Genomic DNA, 14,894 nt, shown 5'->3' with positions numbered 1-14,894 from the left:
ACAACTAGCAACTCCTCCATCGTGTATAAGTCAAGTTACAAAAGGCTCTTTGGTTGAACAGAAAAAAAGCACAAGCGGAGTCCCTGTTAGTTCTACTGAAACAAGGGCTCTGTGGCTCTCATGGGGCTTTGGAGCAGAGCCCTCTGATTGTGTCGAGGTAGTCTACAGACAGAAGCTAATGTTGGCTACAGAGCACATAGTACGGAGGTGTTGGCCAGCAGCCCATAGGCCACCACAGCTCACACCAACCAAACACACCAACCTCACCCTGTGCAAATGGAACAGGGGAACCCGAAAACAACGGCACATTTGAGAAAAGCAGAGTGGGAAAATGTTCAGTAATCTGTTTTGCATTCTCAACACCAACACTTGGACCAAAGGTTTCTTCACAGCTTTTGTAGGTTTTCTTTTTTTCTCCTTCTTTAGAAGGCAGAACTCCTTTGATTCTCAACTCTGTCTGTAAAAAAAACATTTCAAAAAGATAATCCATTGGATCTAATTGACACAAAGCCCTTAGTACCCCCCCCCCCACACACACACACACACACACTCCCCTCCCATTCCATAGCCCTTGTTACTTCTGAGAAAGGCCAAGTGTTTTTGTCCTGTAAATACCACGGAGCAGAGACAAAAAGGAGGTTTTTAAAATGCAGTCTACAATCCATTACATATATTCCCCCAGCATATCCATTCAGTAATTATTCATTAGAAAACATTTAACGTCACAGTCAATTTCACACTGGCCAGTTGAAACACAATAGAGGAGATTTGCCCTATTTTGGGGTGAGAAGGGGAGGGGGGGCGGGGGGTGGTTGGACAGAGGAAGGGTGAGGGCAAAGGAGGGAGGGAATGAGGGAGGGAAGGAGGGAGGGGGCAGTATTTGTCTGATCTGAGAACCCTCTGAAACGGGGCCGTCTTGAGACAACGGGGCAGACTAAATAGTGCAGTAACGGTCTATGTCCCGCTGTTTGCTATGACACTCATTTAGTGTGCCCTGGGAGTGAACAATAGGGGCTTGTTCCAAGCAATCCTGTGCTGTAATTTGGACTTCATTACTCTTCTCACACCGGGCACCATGGATGGAAAGAGGGGGGGCTGGTCAGATGAGTTTTTTTTCCACCTGTCAGCCAACCCCCCCTCTACCCCCACCCCCCCAAATCTCACCCCCTCTCCTTAACAATACCCCTCACTCCGTGTCCCCACCAATAACCCTCACCGACCACCTCCCCGCAGTCTTCCCCCACTTTAAGCCATTGAGACAGGTGAACAATATCATTGAAGGCACACCATTTGAGACGTCAAAATCAATCTGGCAACTTGATGGTAGTGGTGTATTTTTTTTACACTGCCCTCCTTCATGGGAACAAACATCTCTCAAGGCCGTGCAAGCAGACGATGTGCAAAGCTCAGGGACGGACGGACGGGGACGAACGGGACGGGATACTGTACAGCTCCATAACAGATCATATGTATTAAGTAATTAATATAACTGTTAATACAGCTACTGTACCTGATGAGGCAGAATTTCTGTACTCGGAGAATGGCCACAGTAAAGCAATAACTGTGTACAATACACTGACTCTGTGAGGTTACTGTACTACAACTGTGTGGACTGGTGACATGCTCATATTACTGAACACGGCAGAATTCCATGGACAAATGCCTTTTATCCATCTAGGCTATATTGAATAACAGATAAAAGTGACTGAAATATTGTGTACCTAAAACACTCAGAGATACAAAGCCCATGAAGAACAGTGGAAACAATGGTTACGTAGGGAACCCAATCAGCCATTCATTGTCAGATCAAATGACCAATTGTCTTAAGAGATGCCCCTTCATCTTGGTCTAGAGTGTCAACCAACATCGCCTGAAACAGTGGTGACCTCATCTCATCCCTGTGAGAGATGGATGTGGAAGGGGGAAACTAACTAGGAAGACCCAGTGAAACATGGGTCATATTCATTAGGCACCAAAAGGAAGAAAATGGACTGAAACAGGGATGGACTACCTATAAGAAACATGCATGTTGGTTTTCTGTTGCAAAACATTTTTTAGTTTTGATTCCATTGCGTGCTCTAATAAACAGGACCATCATGAGACACTCAACTCCATGGCAGTCCGCTCCTCAGCCAGGAAACAAGAAAACCTGTCTCCTAAGGATGGAATGAGTCTGCCTCCATCCATTCTTCTATTCTGCCCCGCAGCATGGCGGCCAATCTCTTCACTTGATCAGCAAGATCTTGTTACACCCCACTAACAGAGTGGGCCTCCATCCCTTTCTTAAGCACTCTATCTACACTGAAATGGCTGGGCCTCTATGCCCCCCTTCTGAAAAACACGGTCAGACAGTGAGCCCCCAATGGGATGATATTGGTTATTTTATATTTTTTACTTGTAAAGATTTTTAACTAGTTAACGCTAACATCCTACCTTTAAAAATACAAAATGGCACACCAACAGTACATTGGAACATTCAATCATACCTGCATTCTCCAAATCTGTATTGGTCAGTTCTCAGTCAAACTCAGGAATGGGATGCGGACATTCAGGTTGGCTCCAAATTCTTCATTCACCCTCGCTGGACCGGAGCTATATCACACGTGTGCTGCTTCTCCATGTCCTCCCATGCCCTAGTCAGTCACTGTGGATGAATCACTGACAATTAGTTGGCAAAAATCTAATTCTGAAGAAATCCTGTATTTACAGTACAGTGCTTTCTCCTCTGCAGCCACTACAGACCCATCACTGAGGATCTACCACAGGGGTTGGTGGTCCTATCTACCTGTGTGCTCTGCGCCTCCACACCTTGGTCATACTGACCCAGGCTCAGGGCACTGCGGCCCGGCTGCTTAATCTATCATTCATGCCATGGGGGATGGAGGTGGAGGGACAGGGAGATCTTATTCAGTGCTTACTTGAGTGTCTACCAGCTCGACGGGGTGTAACACAAAGATGCAGAAACACAATCCAATCCTCCTCCGAGTCTCTCTCGTCGTGTGTGTGTGTGTGTATGTTCGAACCAGCAGCACAGCAACCCCCGCTGGCATAGCATAGGACTGGTTACTGATCTTTGATTACATTGCAGGCTAATTACAAACTACTCAGAGTATAGTTCCACTGGGCCACTGCTATTTCAGAAGGGTCTCTGACTGCTGCTACAAGTGCCCTGCTCGACATAATGCTGTTCTCATAATGCCAAGCTGGGTCATATTAATTCTTGCACACCATAGAAAAATGTAGCAAAATGTTTTGCAACAGAATACAATAACAAGTGTTTCTTATTGGACAAGTTTAGGTAATCACTCCGTCTCAGTCCGTTTAGTGACTAATGAGTACGACCCTGATATTAAATCTTAGAGCTCTCTGATCAGATGTCATTGATTGTGGATTCAAGGAACTTTGCTTTGCACCATAGAAAACTACACACACTTGACAAGAAATGTCCCAAGGTTTACGAGATAACCTCCAAAAGGCCTGGGAATACGAACAAAATGACCCTTTATACTCTCCCATCAAATATTTAAGCAATAAGGCACAAGGGGGTGTGGTATATGGCCAATATACCTCAGCTAAGGGCTGTTCTTATGCACAACGCAACGAAGAGTGCATGGATACAGCCCTCGGCCATATACCACAAAACCCTGAGGTGCCTTATTGCTATTATAAACTGGTTACATACGCAGTAAAAATAAATGTTTTGTCATGCCCATGGTATAAGGTCTGATACCACGGCTGTCAGCCAATCAGCATTCAGTGCTCAAACCACTCAGTTTATAATAATCAGTATATTTACATCTTTACACTATAAACACACAGTTGTAAGAAAAAAGAAGAGACAACATAAAAAATAAAAATTTCAGCAAGAGACTTTTGGGTCGTAATCAGGATAAGATCGTTTGTGGTGTTCCCTTGCATTGGGTATTCACAGGGAAAGACCACAAGGGAGCATTAACCTGGTTACCTCAGTAACATGGTAACCTGTAGCAGCAAACACGCATGCATGAATGCAACGCAAGTACGCATGCACACACACACACAGACAGGGGGAAGGAGAAGCACAGGTGTCCGTTTCCACTGGCCCGATGACCTAAACGAGAGAAAATATCAAATGTCTCTCTATTTGTGGCAGTTCAAGCTGCTTCCCACCATTGGAGTAAAGTTAGACATAATGGATGTTCAGATGTTGCCCATTTCAATTATCCACCCTCCACTCCGAAAAGTTGTCAGGGGGGTACTTCTGCCCGAGCACCCCGCCTCTCTCTACCCAATCCGGCAGCCCAGCAATGCTTGTCCAATCTTAACAAGCTTTGCGCTACCCACAGGGCTCTGATTCAGCACGAGACCCGGTTAAATCCAATTACACAGGAGTCAAAGAGGTTGATTTTCCCATTAGAGATTCCATGCTGAGAATGAAGGCTGGATGATAACACTCACATCATCAGAACATTACAGCCAAGTCCCTCCCTCTCTCGCGCCCCCCCCTCCCCCCTCTATCTCTCTCCCTCCACCATTCCCCCTTTTCCTCTATCCCTCTCTCTCTTCCTTTTTCTCTGTTTTTCTTTCTTTCATAGTCCATCAAAGTAATTTTTTCAGAGCAGCGGAACGAGGGCCGAGCTCCCTTCTTCAGTTCATGTTCCAGCCGTGGAGTACACGGTCAGCAAGGTTAATTACTCCCTGTATACATTGAAGGCAGTTCTTTACTTTCACAACATTTCGTGTCTTTCTCTGAAGCTACAGTATGTGACATAAGAACCACCTGTATGTATTTCTTTCAATTTACAGTATGATTTCATATGTATGTGAACAGCATTTTTCCCTATTCTGTATGAATAGCAACAGGTCATCAAAATAGTTAAACGGTTTTAAAAACAATTCTAATAAATGCAACAGTTGGACAATGGATTTTTAAAATCCATCAGATATTGACTGAATTATAGCACATAAAACCTTTCACTGGCACTGACAAATAATGAGTTCAGGTATTCCATTTATTGTCAAATTTAACTTTTTTTTTCATAGAATGCACACATATACAGTGTCTTCAGAAAGTATTCAAAGCCCACATTTTATTGTGTTACAGCCTGAATTCAAAATGGATGACACATTTTTTCTCTCTCCCATCTTCATGCAATACCCCATAATAACAAAATGTATTGAAAATTGAAATAAGCATTCAGACCCCCGAGTCAATACTTGTAGAAGCACCTTTGGCAGCGATTACAGCTGTGAGTCTTTCTGGGTAAGTAGCTTTCCACACATGGATTGTGCAACATTTGCCCATTATTATTTTAAAAATTCTTCAAGCTCTGTCAAATCTGTTGTTAATCAAATCAAATTTATTTTCAAATCAAATTTATTTATATAGCCCTTTGTACATCAGCTGATATCTCAAAGTGCTGTACAGAAACCCAGCCTAAAACCCCAAACAGCAAGCAATGCAGGTGTAGAAGCACATTGGCTAGGAAAAACTCCCTAGAAAGGCCAAAACCTAGGAAGAAACCTAGAGAGGAACTAATCATTGTTAGACAACCCTTTTCAGGTCTTGCCATAGATTTTCAAGCAGATTTAAGTCAAAACTGAAACTCAGCCACTGTTCTTGGTAAGCAACAACAGTGCAGATTTGGCCTTGTGTTTTAGGTTATTGTCCTGCTGAAAGGTGACTTCATCTCCCAGTGTATGGTGGAATGCAAGCTGAACCAGGTTTTCCCCTTGGATTTTGCCTGTGCTTAACTCTATTCCATTACTTTTTTATCCTGAAAAACTCCCCAGTCCTTAATGATTACAACCATACCCATAACATGTTGCAGCCACCACTATGCTTGAAAATATGGAGAGTGGTACTGTATTGGATTGGATTTGCCCCACACATAACACTTAAGGACAAAAAGTGAATTGTTTTGCCACATTTTTTTGCATTATTACTTTAGTGCCTTGTTGCAAACAGGATGCATGTTTTGTAATATTTTTATTCTGTGCAGGCTTCCTTACTTTCAATCTCAATTAAGTTAGTATTGTGGAATAACTCCAATGTTGGTGGTCCATTGTCTGTTTTCTCCTATAACAGCCATTAAACTCTGTAACTGTTTTAAAGTCACCATTGGCTACCATACCATCCTCTCTGGCAAATTAGTTAGGAAGGACGCCTGTATCTTTATAGTGACTGGTACACCATCCAAAGTGTAATTAATAACTTTACCATGCTCAAAGGGATATTCAGTGTCTGCTATATTTGTTCTCTCCCATCTACCAATAGGTGCCCGTCTTTGTAATTGAATCTATGTTTGAAATGACCTGCTCGACTGAGGGACCTTAATTGTAGGTGTGGGGTACAGAGATGAGGCAGTCATGTTAAACACTATTATTAACACTATTATTGCACACAGAGTGAGTCCATACAATTTATTATGTGACTTGTTAAGCATATTTTTACTCCTGAAGTTAATTAGGCTTGCCATAACAAAGGGGTTGAATACTTATTGACTCAAGAAATTTCAGTTTTTCTTTTTTTATTAATTAGTAAACACTTTGAAAAACGTAATTCCACTTTGACATTATGGGGTATTGTGCGTAGGCCAGTGAAAAAAAACAACTAAATTTGATCCATTTTAAATTCAGGCTGTAACACAACAACATCTGGAAAAGGAAAGAGGTGTGAATACTTTCTGAAAAGCACATTTTCTAATGGTATCAGGTATTTAAAAAATATTTTGTGTTAAAATTAAGAAAATTGTATGTGCCTCATTTGCATAAATACACTGGGTGTATTTTCATATTGTCACATCCTGATCTGTTTCACTTGTCTTTGTGATTGTCTACACCCCCCTCCAAGTGTCACCCATCTTCCCCATTATCCCATGTGTAATTATACCTGTGATCTCTGTCTGTTGCCAGTTTGTTTTGTTTCGTCAACCTTACCAGCAGTTTTCCCTCTGTTCCTGTTTTCTAGTTTTCCCGGTTTTGACCTTTTCTGCCTGCTCTGACCCTGAGCCTGCCTGCCATCCTGTACCTTTGCCCCACCTATCTGGATTACGGACCCCTGCCTGCCATTGACCTGTCTTTTGCCTGCCCATGTTGGATTAATAAACTGTTAATTCGACGCTGTCTGCATCTGGGTCTTACCTGAAACGTGATACATATATGAATAGATTAAAATAAAGGGGTGGAACATGGCTGCAATCACCAAAAACTTGTTCTGTCTTGGCTGGGACTATTTGCACTCACCTGCACTGTCTAGAGACTGCCTCATGAATTACTGTTGTTGTCACGTTCTGGTGTATAATTCAACAAGTGTGCCAACAGCAGGACACCCTCGGATAAAACATCAACATGCTTGGCTGTAGATTACATCTATCTACAGTTGAAGTCGGAAGGTTACATACACTTATGCTGGAGTCATTAAAACTCGTTTTTCAACCACTCCACAAATTTCTTGTTAACAAACTATAGTTTTGGCAAGTCGGTTAGGACATATACTTTGTGCATGACACAAGTAATTTTTCCAACAATTGTTTACAGACAGATTATTTCACGTATAATGCACTGTATCACAATTCCAGTGGGTCAGAAGTTTACATACACTAAGTTGACTGTGCCTTTAAACAGCTTGGAAAATTCCAGAAAATTATGTCATGGCTTTAGAAGCTTCTGATAGGCTAATTGACATTATTTAAGTGAATTGAAGGTGTACCTGTGGATGTATTTCAAGGCCCACCTTCAAACTCAGTGCCTCTCTGCTTGACATCATGGGAAAATGAAAAGAAATCAGCCAAGACCTCAGAAAAAAAATTGTAGACCTCCACAAGTCTGGTTCATGCTTGGGAGCAATTTCCAAACGCCTGAAGGTACCACGTTCATCTATACAAACAATAGTACGCAAGTATAAACACCATGGTATCACACAGCCGTCATACCGCTCAGGAAGGAGACGCATTCTGTCTCCTAGAGATGAACGTACTTTGGTGCGAAAAGTGCAAATCAATCCCAGAACAACAGCAAAGGACCTTGTGAAGATGCTGGAGGAAACAGGTATAAAAGTATCTATATTCACAGTAAACGAGTCCTATATCGAAATAACCTGAAAGGCCGCTCAGCAAGGAAGAAGCCACTGCTCCAAAACCGCCATTAAAAAGCCAGACTACGGTTTGCAACTGCACATGGGGACAAAGATCATACTTTTTGGAGAAATGTCCTCTGGTCTGATGTAACAAAAATAGAACTGTTTGGCCATAATGACCATCATTATGTTTGGAGGAAAAATGGGGAGGCTTGCAAGCCAAAGAACACCATCCCAACTGTGAAGCACGGGGGTGGCAGCATCATGTTGTGGGGGTGCTTTGCTGCAGGAGGGACTGGTGCACTTCACAAAATAGATGGCATCATGAGGAGGAAAATTATGTGGATATATTGAAGCAACATCTCAAGACATCAATCAGGAAGTTAAAGCTTGGTCGCAAATGGGTCTTCCAAACGGACAATGACCCCAAGCATACTTCCAAAGTTGGCTTAAGGACAACAAAGTCAAGGTAATGAAGTGGCCATCACAAAGCCCTGACCTCAATCCTACAGAAAATTTGTGGGATGAACTGAAAAAGCGTGTGCAAGCAAGGATGCCTACAAACCTGACTCAGTTACACCAGCTCTGTCAGGAGGAATGGGCCAAAATTCACCCAACTTATTGTGGGAAGCTTGTGGAAGGCTACCCGAAACCTTTGACCCAAGTTAAACAATTTAAAGGCAATGCTACCAAATACTAATTGAGTGTATGTAAACTTCTGACCCACTGGGAATGTGATGAAAGAAATTAAAGCTGAAATAAATCACTCTCTACTATTATTCTGACATTTAACATTCTTAAAATAAAGTGGTGATCCTAACTGACCTAAGACAGGGAATTTTTACGAGGATTAAATGTCAGAAATTGTGACAAACTGAGTTTAAATGTATTTGGCTAAGGTGTATGTAAACTTCCGACTTCAACTGTATATATATACTTTACACAGTTTACAAGATCAGACATAATATCACTATAATCCGAGTGTTCATTTTCAGAAGTTGCTTTCATTTCAGGCAGTCTAATTTGTAAACACAGCTGTATTAAATTATAACTTTCTTCAATTCCACAGAAAATGAACACCCATCAAAATAACGGTCTTATTCTTCTCTTTCTTGTGATGTAAGGGTCGAGATGTCTTAAATCCCAGACGAAGCTTTACTGTTCTTATGCAACGAAAATAATGCATTCCATGAGCCCATTTCCGCCATTACTGGGGTGTGTTTGATAGGACCTTACATACACTTCCGCGGGCATGACGTTCATGGGGGGGAAAAGACTGGCAGAAGCAAGGGTATGAAAGAGTCGCAGGAGTAAAATGAAAATCAATCCAGTGAGATTTAAGTGACAAGCAATAGTGATGCGTGGGTAAAATCACTGGGGAAGCCAAGCCGCCCCCTCTATAACCTGTTAATGCATATGCCTTGCGAGTGCCACCATGATATATAGGCCTAAAGGCAGAGACAATAAGAAGACACAGTAGCAGAATAAATTCAACCACACCTTTGTTTTTAATCACAAAACCGGATAGCAATCTCTGTCCAGTGAAGTTCACAAAGCATATTGCATGTACAGTAACAGACAGTTACATGACCTACAGCAGGGTCAAGCAAGTTAATGTTTCCTAAATCTTTAGACCACGAAACAACTATTGATTTAGAACCATAGCTACCGCAAGTCGCAAAGAAAACAGGAGCTGCCTCAACTATTCCAGCACCATTTCAACTTCAACATCATCAAATCACTTCTGCTTAGTCTAATACAGTGACAACTAAAAGATAACAAAAAAAATGTGGTCCAACAAACGTAAGCTAAATATGATGTGGCTGTCCAATGTTCGGATTTCTGTGTGTGTGGGTGTGTGTGCATGCAAGTAGAAAAACATGTTGACTCACCCTACTTGTAGAGAAACGCCAATGCCATCCACCTCTCTTTCATGTTGATAAAATGGTCTATCACTCTGTCAAACAGTACACACTTATTTTTTGTTGTCCTAGGCTACCTGGCTAAAATGCTTGCTCGCTAGCCTAACTTCCATTCATGGGCAACATTAGCTAGTTAACTATAGACTTCTACATCTAGCTACATATTAAACTTCCATCCTCTCAGGCCAGGGGTACAACAGTGTATGAATTAATGGTTGGATCAGAACAGAGAATTAAGTAAAACCACAAGTCCAAATCCCTATCTCCATCCATGGCTAATTTAGAAAAGGGACAATTTTTTCTAGCTGACTAGCTAGCCACCGGAGGACAACAACACAACAATTCATGTTTTTCTGTCAACGACTATATGCTCTCAATGGGATTTGATAGGAGTGACGCCAAATCCAAGCTGGCTTCCCTTGACACTTTTTCTTTGGTGCACCAGGACCATTCACAGTTGAGCTCACTCGGTTTAGCTCAACGCTGATTGGCACATTTTTCATAATTTTTTTGTCAAGAGATGCCAGATGCTCGCTGGCTGCAATGGTCTGCAATGCTATGTGTGGCAACAATGTCATACTCATTTGGACCAGACAGCATCAGCTAGATAGCCTACACATAGAGACAGAGGGGCGCTGTTTCACTCGCTCGGTTGCTTTCTCCTGTGAAATACAGTCCGCCTCTTGTGAATTAAAGGAAAATTATAAAACACAGACAGATAAAAGATACATTATTTTATGTAAAAAATTCATTTTGGGGGGGAAGTCTGGCTTTCCTTGGCATCTATGAATACACACCAATTGACAAGTGGATTTTTCACCCATCAAACACAGGAGATAGATGGCTGAAAAATACAGGGGCATGCGAGTTGCTAGTATGAACAACCTGACTATACAGCACTGAATTCAGCTCAGCTGTGACGATATCCTTTACACCACTTAAAGATCCACAGTGCAGAGAAACAGGAATGCACAAGGATAAGAGTGAAAAACAGACCAAAAGTTATCTCCAACTTGGTCAACCTTGCACTATAGCCATTGCACTATGCCCTTATGCCCTATGGGCCCTGGTCAAAAATACATTTCAGTAATTTAGCAGATGCTCTTTTTTAATTTTGTGTATTTAAAAAAAAAAAAAATGTAACCCCTTTTTCTCCCCAATTTTTGTGATATGCATTTGGTAGTTACAGTCTTGCCCCATCGCTGCAACACCTGTACGGACTCTGGAGAGGCGAAGGTCAAGAGCCATGTGTCCTCCGAAACACGACCCCACCAAGCCGCACTGCTTCTTTGACACAATCAGTGGTGATTTTAGCATGTACAACTTGGTGGGGCAAAGACACCCATTTTTTTTTTTAGATGCATGCCAGCAGCAAAGCCACTACACAACACAACACTAAACAATATATTTATTCCACTCCAACGGCAACGAGTGGTGCCCACAAACTGTTAGGGCCTACATAAAGCTGTCCCAACAGCAGAGCTTTCTTTCCAGCACAATGGAGTGAATCCTTACCACTGCTACACCTACACATTTTTAGACTCACCTAGTTGTGCGCGGCGGTCCTTTGTTGGCAAATTTTGCCATCAAAGAAAGAGAAAGATTTACAGTTCTGAGTTGGATGACCGCTCAAAACGTATTTTCCCAGTCTGAGCGCGTTTATTCCGACATTGCAATGCTTGCAGTTAGCCACTGTCACTGATTATTTCCAAACAACTCATTGTTGAATTTGAAATTTACAACTTGTAATGTGTATGTCCAATGGCCGATGAGCAACGATACATTTTGTCTATAATTTATCTTCATTATTTATCTTTATATGACAAGGATTAAAAAGGATTTGCCAGTAGATTGTCGACTTTATTGATGATGATAACTGCTAGCTAAGATTGTGAAAGTATGATGTTGACATGATCAATCCAATCAAAGCTACTGTACATATAACGTGATTCGACGTCATTTTATCTGTGGCCAATGACCTTGAGCCTTCTTGGAAGGGCACTTCTAATCTAAGTCTATGGCAGGACCCAAAGAGCTCACATTCTTGATGTTACCCTTCTAAAGGCAGTGACAGAACACTTAGCCAATCACGGTGCAATGCTGAGCCAATCACAGTACAATGCTCCTATTTTCTGCTAGCCTGCGACACAGCCTGGAATCGAACCAGGATCTGTAGTGACACAGCTATCACTGCAATGCCTTAAACCGCTGCGCCACTCTGGAGGCTATTTAGCAGATGCTCTTTTAAAGAGCGACTGACAGTCGTGAGTGCATACATTTTCGTACTGGACCCCGTGGGAATCGAACCCACAACTCTGGCATCACCGGTGAATGAGATGGAGACTTTTTATCCATTTACCCTCTAAGCCAGTTGTTTTCAAACCTCTCCTCAGGGACCCCAACTGTTCCATGTATTTGATCTATTCCAGAGCTAGCACACCTGATTCAACTTGTCAACTAATCATCAAGCCTTTGACTAGGTCAATCAGGTGAGCTAGTTCATGGCTACAACAAAATTGTGAAACGTCTTGGGGTCCCTGAGGTTTAAGAAACACTGCTAAACCAGTGTTTGTTAATCCAGGTTCTGGGGACCCAAAGGAGTGCACATGTATGTTTTTGCCCGAGCACTACACACCTAATTCAAATCATGGCAAAAACGACAATGTGCAACCCTTTGGGTCCCCAGGACCAGGAGGAAGAAACACTGCTCTGAGCCTATGAAAAGGGCCATCCTCCCCAAAGAACACACCCAATTGGTCTTGACCCGGGTCACACAAAGATCAACCCCATTGATTTCTCTAAACCTGAAAGATGGAGGGTGTGTGATCTCCCAATACAATAGCACTGTGACAGAGGAACTGAAGCAACTTTCAGATGTTAGGTCCATGCAGCAGTCTCTCAGAGAACCGTCATCATCTGCCATGTCAAATAGAAGAGGGATTGAATCGGCAGGAGAGAATTTAGATCAAGCCTGTCTGAGTCGCCCCTGCAGTTCAACCTCTTCACTGCTCCCTCTCTGTCTGATGCTAAACAGCTAGCTGCCTGTGTTGGAGCATCTTGAGAGCTGACTGGTTCAAAGTCAATACATAATAGTTCTTGTTTCGTGTCCTCCTTACCATAAACCGTTACAACTTCATTGCCAGTCCTGAAGTAATCCATCTTTGCTCTCTCTGGACCATTGTAGAACAGTAGAATGGATGGACTAGTGGCTGTCACTTTTGATAACTCTTTTTGGTGTTTTTGTCTTTTTCATAATTGAGAATGAATGAGTATAATGTCATGATAGCATCTTGTAATGTCTAATTGGGTGTACTGATAGAGTCTAGAGATGTCCAGTCACCCACCTTTTTTTTCATCTTCAATGGTCAGAGCAGACACTGATGTCTACCTACTGGAGTGTCCAGGATTTGTAGATACTCCACAAACATTTCCATTACAACAAATGTGTAAACATCAATATGTGTTGATGGAACCGTGGTTCAATGGTCAAATCCCACTGTTTCCCCATTATTCCTGGACAAAGGCACGAGAGGGAATGTCATCACTGTGTTCTCTGAACAGGGAGTTGTTTACTGGGACATCCTTTTCTGATGCAGACAGTGGTGACTTTACTTGTGTAGGGGGAACTAGTGATCTGGATCCATATTATTAAAGCATCTCAGAGTAGGAGTGCTGATCTAGGATAAAGTCCCCCCTGTCTATGCACTCCTGCTCTGAGACACTTTATGAATATGGGCCCTGGTTTTTATTTTATTTACTTATTTCACCTTTATTTAACCAGGTAGGCTAGTTGAGAACAAGTTCTCATTTGCAACTGCGACCTGGCCAAGATAAAGCAAAGCAGTTTGACACATACAACAACACAGAGTTACACATGGAATAAACAAACATACAATCAATAATAGAGTAGAAAAATCTATATACAGCATGTGCAAATGAGGTAGGATAAGAGAGGTAAGGCAATAAATAGGCCAGGGTGGTGAAGTAATTACAATATAGCAATTAAACACTGGAATGGTAGAATGTGCAGAAGATTAATGTGCAAGTAGAGATACTGGGGTGCAAAGGAGCAAGATAAATAAATACAGTATGGGGATGAGGTAGATTGGATGGGCTATTTACAGATGGGCTAAGTACAGGTGCAGTGATCTGTGAGCTGCTCTGACAGCTGGTGCTTAAAGCTAGTGAGGGAAGTATGAGTCTGATTTTTGCAGTTCGTTCCAGTCATTGGCAGCAGAGAACTGGAAGGAGGTTGATTGCCTTGGCTGTACTTTATGTCACACACTCCAATCCTTTATCAGTATAATGTAACTAATGTAACCACTTCTGAAATCTGTTGAGAGAGCCCTGTCACAGTCAAAATGACATCAGCCTGTAAACACACAATCAGAACTCGAAATGTTTTGTTACATTTACCACTGTGACACTACAGTACATTTTAGTACTTTTCCCCCCATTTTCTCAATTATTTCCCTCCACATATTTTTTCCTCTCTCTGAACGTAATAATATGCAGTTAACATAATAAGCCGTTAACCTTGTTTCATATTTATGCAAGAGCCATAGGAAGACAATAGGATGGTCAGACTTTCTTTTACTAAATATTTATGGCGCAGTGAAGGGAGTTGTGGTCCCTCGGCAAATTATCTAAGTAGAGCCATGTGAATAATACAGTGTAACCCCACGGGCTCTAGGACTTAGATTTTCTGGATCTTTGGGGAAGGTCTTATTTTGTCAGTTACGTTCATGCATGTAATCATCGATTGTGTCCATTGCGGCAGCATGATTTACCATCTGTGGTGTCCCATGGGTTGACACTGCTTTCATTGGCTCTATCCCCACAGACATTTGTGTTAATTTCCGGTTGTGAATTTTTCTTAGATGTTTCTCAAATTCTAGTTGTTTATGTGAACGTGG

The sequence above is a fragment of the Salvelinus namaycush genome, chromosome 1 (genome assembly GCF_016432855.1).
Source record: "Salvelinus namaycush isolate Seneca chromosome 1, SaNama_1.0, whole genome shotgun sequence".
Lineage (NCBI taxonomy): Eukaryota > Metazoa > Chordata > Actinopteri > Salmoniformes > Salmonidae > Salvelinus > Salvelinus namaycush.
The sequence above is the reverse complement of the archived record's forward strand: the minus strand, read 5'-3'. Positions refer to the sequence as shown.